Raw genomic sequence first — 6624 nt, 5'->3', positions numbered from 1 at the left:
TAGTCTGTCCTAGTCTTAACACTGTTTCAAATCCAAAGTCTCTCCTAAGACCCAAGGTAGTCTCTTAACTGTAGAATCAAAGCAGGGATCACATACTTCCAGCATACAGTGACTCAGAGCCTAGTGAGGAAAGACTGCACCAAGAAGAACCGAAGCCGGACGGGGACTCAGTATCCTGTCACCTGGCATCAGAGAGCTTGTAGGCTCTTTGGGTCTACTCTTTCTGGTTTCAGTGACAAGAGCACCCTTCTCTCCCTCGGGCTGGCTCCCTGCCCCTCTCCTCAGCAGGCAACTGGTAGCTCTGGCATCGCCATCATCCAGGTTCTCCAGGACAATCCAGGCTTCACTGCCGCAGCCTGCATGCAGGGACTCTCCTGCCGCATGCCTGACACGGCTTCCCTTAACCACAGAGAGATTCTGTGACCACTTTACTCCTGTGCCCTTCATGACTCTACCAGAGCCAGATGGCTGATGCTGCCAAGTCCTGCTGCCTGCATGGGATGGGGCCGGCCACCCCCACCCATGCATGCATGGATGCATGCATGCATGCTCTTTGACTCATTGCACAAGCCTTCCTTTCATTCTTTTCTCGGTTGCAGGACTGGCTGGGTGGGGTCTCGCCCTGAAGACACCAATCCTCCATTTCCAGCATCAGGCTTTTCTTAAGTTTCTCCTGCCCTCGAGCACAGGACTCAGCCCCAACATCACACTTCCTGATGCTGCTCAGTGCACACTGTGTGTCTCTCTTGCTTGCTTACTCCTCTCCTTGTAGACCCGCGTAGATCACTAGCAGCCAGATCACACCTTTGCCCACAACATTGGACCAGATCTCTTCACCAAAATATCCTAAGAATGGTCTCGGGCCCTGTCGCTAATATTGTTCCCCTCTGAAACCCCCTGAGCCAGGCCTCCATAGTCTACAGTCCGCCCAGCACCACTGTCTCCCAAGATCCTCCTAGGATGGCCCATTAAGGCCCACTTAAAGCGTTCACCACTTTCGTAATCTGGAGTCCACAATGCACCAACAAGCAGCATGGTCTGGCCTGTCAGAGCGGTACCCTGCTCCCCGTTCCCAGCTTCTGTCTCCGTCAGTGAGTGTTCTGCTGCTGTGAAGAGACGCCACGACCAAGGCAACTCTTATATCGGAAAGTGTTTTATTGAGGGTCTTGCTTACAGTTTCAGAGGCTTAGTCCACAACCATGGTGGGGAACAGACAGGCATGGTGCTGGAGCGGTAGCTGAGAGTTTTACATCCTGATCCACAGGCAGAGGGAGAAGGGGTGAGACAGCCTGCTGTGGACTTTTGAACCCTCAAAGCCCACCCCAGTGACACCCCTCCTCCAACAAAGCCACACCCCCAAGCCCTTCCCCAACAGTTCTACTACTTGGGCCCAAGCATTCAGACATAATGGACCTATGGAGGCCTTCTCATTCAGACACCATAGTAAATAAATGTAATTTTAAAGCTTGGGCAAGAGCAGTAGCTCAGCAGCTAAGGACTCACTCTCCCTGCTCTTCCAGAGGACATGTTTGGTTCTCAGCAGTGGCTCACAGCCACCTACTCTAGCTTCAGGGAACTCTGGCTTCTGTAGGCAGCTGTATGCAAATGCACACATCCACGTGCACACACGCATCCTCATAATTAAAACTAAGGACATGAAGAAGGGTAGATCCTGGGTTCCCTGCCAGCAGCCTGGCCTGTATGGTAAGCTCCAGGGAGAGGCATGAGACCTTGTCCGAAAAGATATAAAGGTGAGGACTGGGGCCATGCTCCCAGAGGGGCCACATTCTCTGGACCTTTCCCAGCAAGAACAAAGACCTGAGTTTGAGTCCCCAGAACGGATGTCAAAAGCCAGGTGAGGCTGTGTGTTCTTGTAGCCCCCTAACCAGTGGATAAGCAGAGGCTCCTCCCAAAGGCTCACAGCTGTGGCTGCATGTTCCTGCAGCCCCCAAGCATGTGGGTGAACACAGGCTGATTCCAAAAGCTCACTGGCCTGGTCCAGTGGGAGACCTGTCTCAACACAGGGACAGAGGAAAATATGAGGTTCTGACCCAGCCTCCTGCGCACCCGTACACCCAGATGGATGGCATGTGAGCAATAAAACCTGAGAACACCCTCTGTGTGTACACACATGCACAGGCATGCACAACATTCCTACACATAATTTCCTATGAATAAGATATAGAATTAGCAGACCTCCTAGAACTTCTAAGTATGTGCTCGGAGGAATCAAGATGGGGGCCTTAAAAGAATATCCATACATCTGTATCCACTACAGCACTGTTCACACCAGCCAAGTGCCCAGTTCTGGTGCATAAGAAAATGTGATGTGCCTGTACAGTGGGATATCATGTAGCCTTGAAAACAGGGGAACCTAATACAAGGAACTACACGGAGGCCCTGGGGACATGACTTAGTGATGAGAGCCTTACACAGAGGACACACGCTGCAGGATCTCACCCCAAGGGGTTCCTAGAGCCATCAGACTGACAGGAAATGGGTTGTGAGTGCCAAGGCCTGGGGAGGGGCGGAGTTAGTGTCGAATGGGGGCGGAGATTCGCGTGGGGAAAATGGAAGGTTCTGAAAGCGGATGGTAGAAATGGCTGTACAGCCAAGTAGATGTGCTTCCTAACCTGAGTCACACACTGAAAAAAATAACACCTAAAGCAGTGAATTCCATGACACGTGGACGTCATCACATGATGCATGGAGGGAGGTGAGCCAGCTCATGGCACCTGAGTGCAGCCTGGACAGCAGCTTCCTGCTCGGTGCAGCCAACCCCTCATGATCAGATCTTGAGTAGGAGTGGACATACCCAGGAGCTGATGGCTGCTGCCTTCTGGTTTGTTCCCTCCAGCTGGGCCTGCAGCGCTTCCATGGTGTCGGCATCCTGGGCTTCAACTCCAGCGAGTGGGTCATCAGTGCCGTTGGGGCCATCTTGGCTGGGTATGTTCCGCCCTTGGGGTCGAGTTGATGAACCACCCCCACTGGCTGCTCAGTGTTGGGTCTGGGAGTCGCACACATATTGAGGATAAGGCCACCAAAGTTAAGTGAGCAGAGGCAACTTTATTAAAAAGAAGAAATTCTGGGGAGAGCACCGGCTGCTTTTGCAGAGGACCCTTCTGGCCACTGTGGACCCTTTACACATGTGGGATGCACAGACAGGCAGGCAGACAAAACACCCACATACATGAATGAATCCTTTCCAAAGCACTCGGTCTGTACACGACTGAGCGGGTCCTGTGTCCCCAGGGGCCTCTGTGTTGGCATTTACGCCACCAACTCAGCCGAGGCCTGTCAGTACGTCATCGGGCATGCCAAAGTGAACGTTCTGCTGGTGGAGAATGACCAGCAGCTGCAGAAAATCCTGTCGGTGAGTGGGCCTCGAGGTGGGTGCTGGGTCCACGTCCGAGGCGGGGAGCAGGGGGGGGTTCCAGGCCTGTTAGCTTATTCCCCAGCCTCCATCTGAGAAGTGTGTGCACAGAGGCGAGCATGACGAGGACCTGAAACGCCAGTGCTGTTCTTGCAACATTCACTTCTTATTTTTAGTAGACGTTACAGACATACCTTTCCCTCTCACACGTGCACAGGTGCCCTGCACCGGCATGGTGTTGGCAGGATGATCTGGAGGGAGGGTAATAGGAAGCAGAACCTCCCCAGTGCCGGTGCCAGGAGCCAGGCCCAGCAGCACAGGCCTGTCATCACAGTGGGTGGTCAGCAGGCACAGGACCCCTGGCCAGTCAGTCAATGAGAGACTCTGCCTCGAAAGATGAGCACTGTGTAGCTGAAGATGACCTTAAACTCCTGATTCTCCTGCCTCCACCTCCTGAGTGCTGGGGTGACATGTGCCACCACACCTAATTGATGTGGTGCTGGGTACAGGACCCAGGGCTTTGTGAATGCCCAGTGAATGTTCTGCCCACTGAGCACAGCCCCAGCCTTGATTTTTAAAAATTACTTTCTTTTAAAAACATGTACATTTATTTATGTATGTATCGTGTGCGGGTGCACACATGGCATGGTGTGTGGAGGGCAGTGGACGGCTTTCTGGGGTCGGCGCTCCTCTGTCACCGTGTGCAGGCACCTTTACCTGCGTCCCAGTACCCTGAGCCCACAGGGAACTCTTTCAGATTCCACCGGACAAGATGGAGCCTGTGAAAGCCATCGTGCAGTTCAAGCAGCCATTGGAGGAACGCGGCAGGAACTTGTACTCAGTGAGTGCGGAGGGGGCGGGGCTAGAGAGGTGGAGCCTTGGGAGGGGAGGAGCCTTGGGAGGGGAGGAGCCTTGGGAGGGGAGGAGCCTGTGGGAGGGGAGGAGCCTGTGGGAGGGGAGGAGCCTTGGGAGGGGAGGAGCCTTGGGAGGGGAGGAGCCTGTGGGAGGGGAGGAGCTGGAGCCTGGCCGAGGTGGTAGGGGGTGGAGCCACAGAGGTACATGCGCAGTGAGTGTGCAAGGACTCCTTGAAGAATTGTGTAAGGTGGGGCTTTACAGGAGTGGGTGGGGCCCCTGAGGGAAGTGGGCGTGGCTACAGCGACAGTGTTGGGGGGATTAGTGGCAGCTGTTTCCAGTCCTTGCTGTGATCCCTCAGAAGATGAAGGCAGGAACTCATTATTTTGTGCCTGTCAGAAAATCAAAGTAGTTGAAAAAACACCAAATTGAAAACTAAGTGGATTAAGATGTGTTATCGAAACCTTATTTTCAACTTACAAAGGGAAAATTTACATATATGTATTTGATTGTTTTATCTTTTTGAGACAGTTGCCCATATTCTATATATTTATTTATAGCCTAGTATATGCTTTTTCCTTTTTTCCTTAAAAATCTTACTACATTTATTTATGTTAGGCCTGCATGTGTATGTGGAGGGGGCATGCGGGAGGTCAGAAAGGCTCTATCACTCCATCCCGTGGGTCTGGGGATCAATCTCAGGTTGTCAGGCTTGGCCGAACTCTGTCTCATCAGTCCTACACCCTAATATTTTTACATCTGTGTACATCGTGGAATGACTACATCAACAGAGTTAACACACATGCCTTCAAACATCTTTAAAAAGTACTCGTCACCAGGCATGGTGGCCACACCTCCACCTAGCACTTGGTAGCCAGAGGCAAGAGGATCTCTGTGAGTTCAAGGTCAACTTGGTATACATTGAGAGTTCCAGGACAAGTCCAGAGTGATGGCGCACACCTTTAATCCCGGCTTTCAGGAGGCAGAGGCAGGTGGATCTCGAGGCCAGCCTGGTCTTCAGAGTTAGTTCCAGGTCAGCCAGGGCTGCATAGAGAGACCCTGTCTCAAATAAACAAATAAATATAAAATGAAAATACTTAATCTTTTTAGTGGCAACACTTAAGATTTAGTCTCCACACAATTTCTGAATGTATAAGTCATTACTTTAAATTTCAATATTTTTCTTATGTCCAAGTTAAAATCTATTATGTGTGTCCAGATCTGTAAATGATTCCTCTAGCGCTGGATCTTTCTGGCTCCATCCCGCAATCGCAGGTCATTAGGGGGCTCCTGTCACTACAGCAACAGTGTCTGAAGTCTTGGATCACCTTCAAATTTATCTTTGAAGCAATGCTGGGGACGCAGGACTGCCGTCCTCACTACTAGGAAGCTTCAGACAGAATTGAGAGTTTAAGGCCAGCCGGAGCAACAACTAAGACCCTCTATAAAATAAAGAGGCTGAGGACTTGGCTCAGAAGTGGAACAGCCGCCTAGAATCCCCAGTGAGGGGCTGGGGGCGTGGTCAGCGTGGAGCCCCGCCTAGAACTCCCCCAACCCCCCACCACCCCCACCACCCTCCACCCCGTGAGTGGCTGGGGACATAGATATCTGGTGTCGTCTTGCTTGGTGTGTGATGAGAGATCCTGGGTTCAGCCTTTAATGAAGAGTTTTGAGAAGGAAGAAAAAGCAAGAGCAAGCCTCTAATTAGAAGTATCCCTGACTACACTCTTCAGACTTGGTACTCTTGAACTTGGTGCAGAAGACCCTTGGCAGGATCCTGGAGCGGTGTGATGCTGAGCCTTGTCTCTGGCTTTCAGACACTAGGTGGCAGCAGCGTTCTCCCCGTAGGAACAAGAAGTCAATACAAAGATTATGCTATACTCCCTCCGGGCTCAGTGCCGCCAACCTGGACACTTACATAGCAAGGTACCTATCTACTCTGCAGTGGATGGGAGACCCTATAACCTTGGAGTGGAGCTAGATCTGGATATGTAGCCCAGGCTAGTCCTGAACGCACAGCCCAGCCTGGCCTAAAACTTCACATCCGCCTGCCTCAGCCTCCTGTGTACTGGGATTTAAAGACTTGCCACCATGACAGGGGAGTCAAGCCTACAGTTTTAAGATTCAGTGTATTTAAGAATACACATTTTAGGGCCAGTGCCTCAATCTGCTTAGCTGCCCTGGAAAGATCATCTGAACCTCAAGGGCACCGTTGTCTTTAGTCCCAGCAGAGGCAGGAGGGTCTCTAAATTAGAGGCCAGCCTGGTCTACGGAGTGAGTTCCAGGACAGCCAGGGCTACACAGAGAAACCCTGTCACACACAAAAAAAACAAACAAACAAAGCAAAACAGGGCCAACCCCAAATGTCTGAGCAAGGAAGATCATTTCCCAGCCCCTTT

The sequence above is a fragment of the Onychomys torridus genome, chromosome 21, assembly GCF_903995425.1.
Source record: "Onychomys torridus chromosome 21, mOncTor1.1, whole genome shotgun sequence".
Lineage (NCBI taxonomy): Eukaryota > Metazoa > Chordata > Mammalia > Rodentia > Cricetidae > Onychomys > Onychomys torridus.
The sequence above is the reverse complement of the archived record's forward strand: the minus strand, read 5'-3'. Positions refer to the sequence as shown.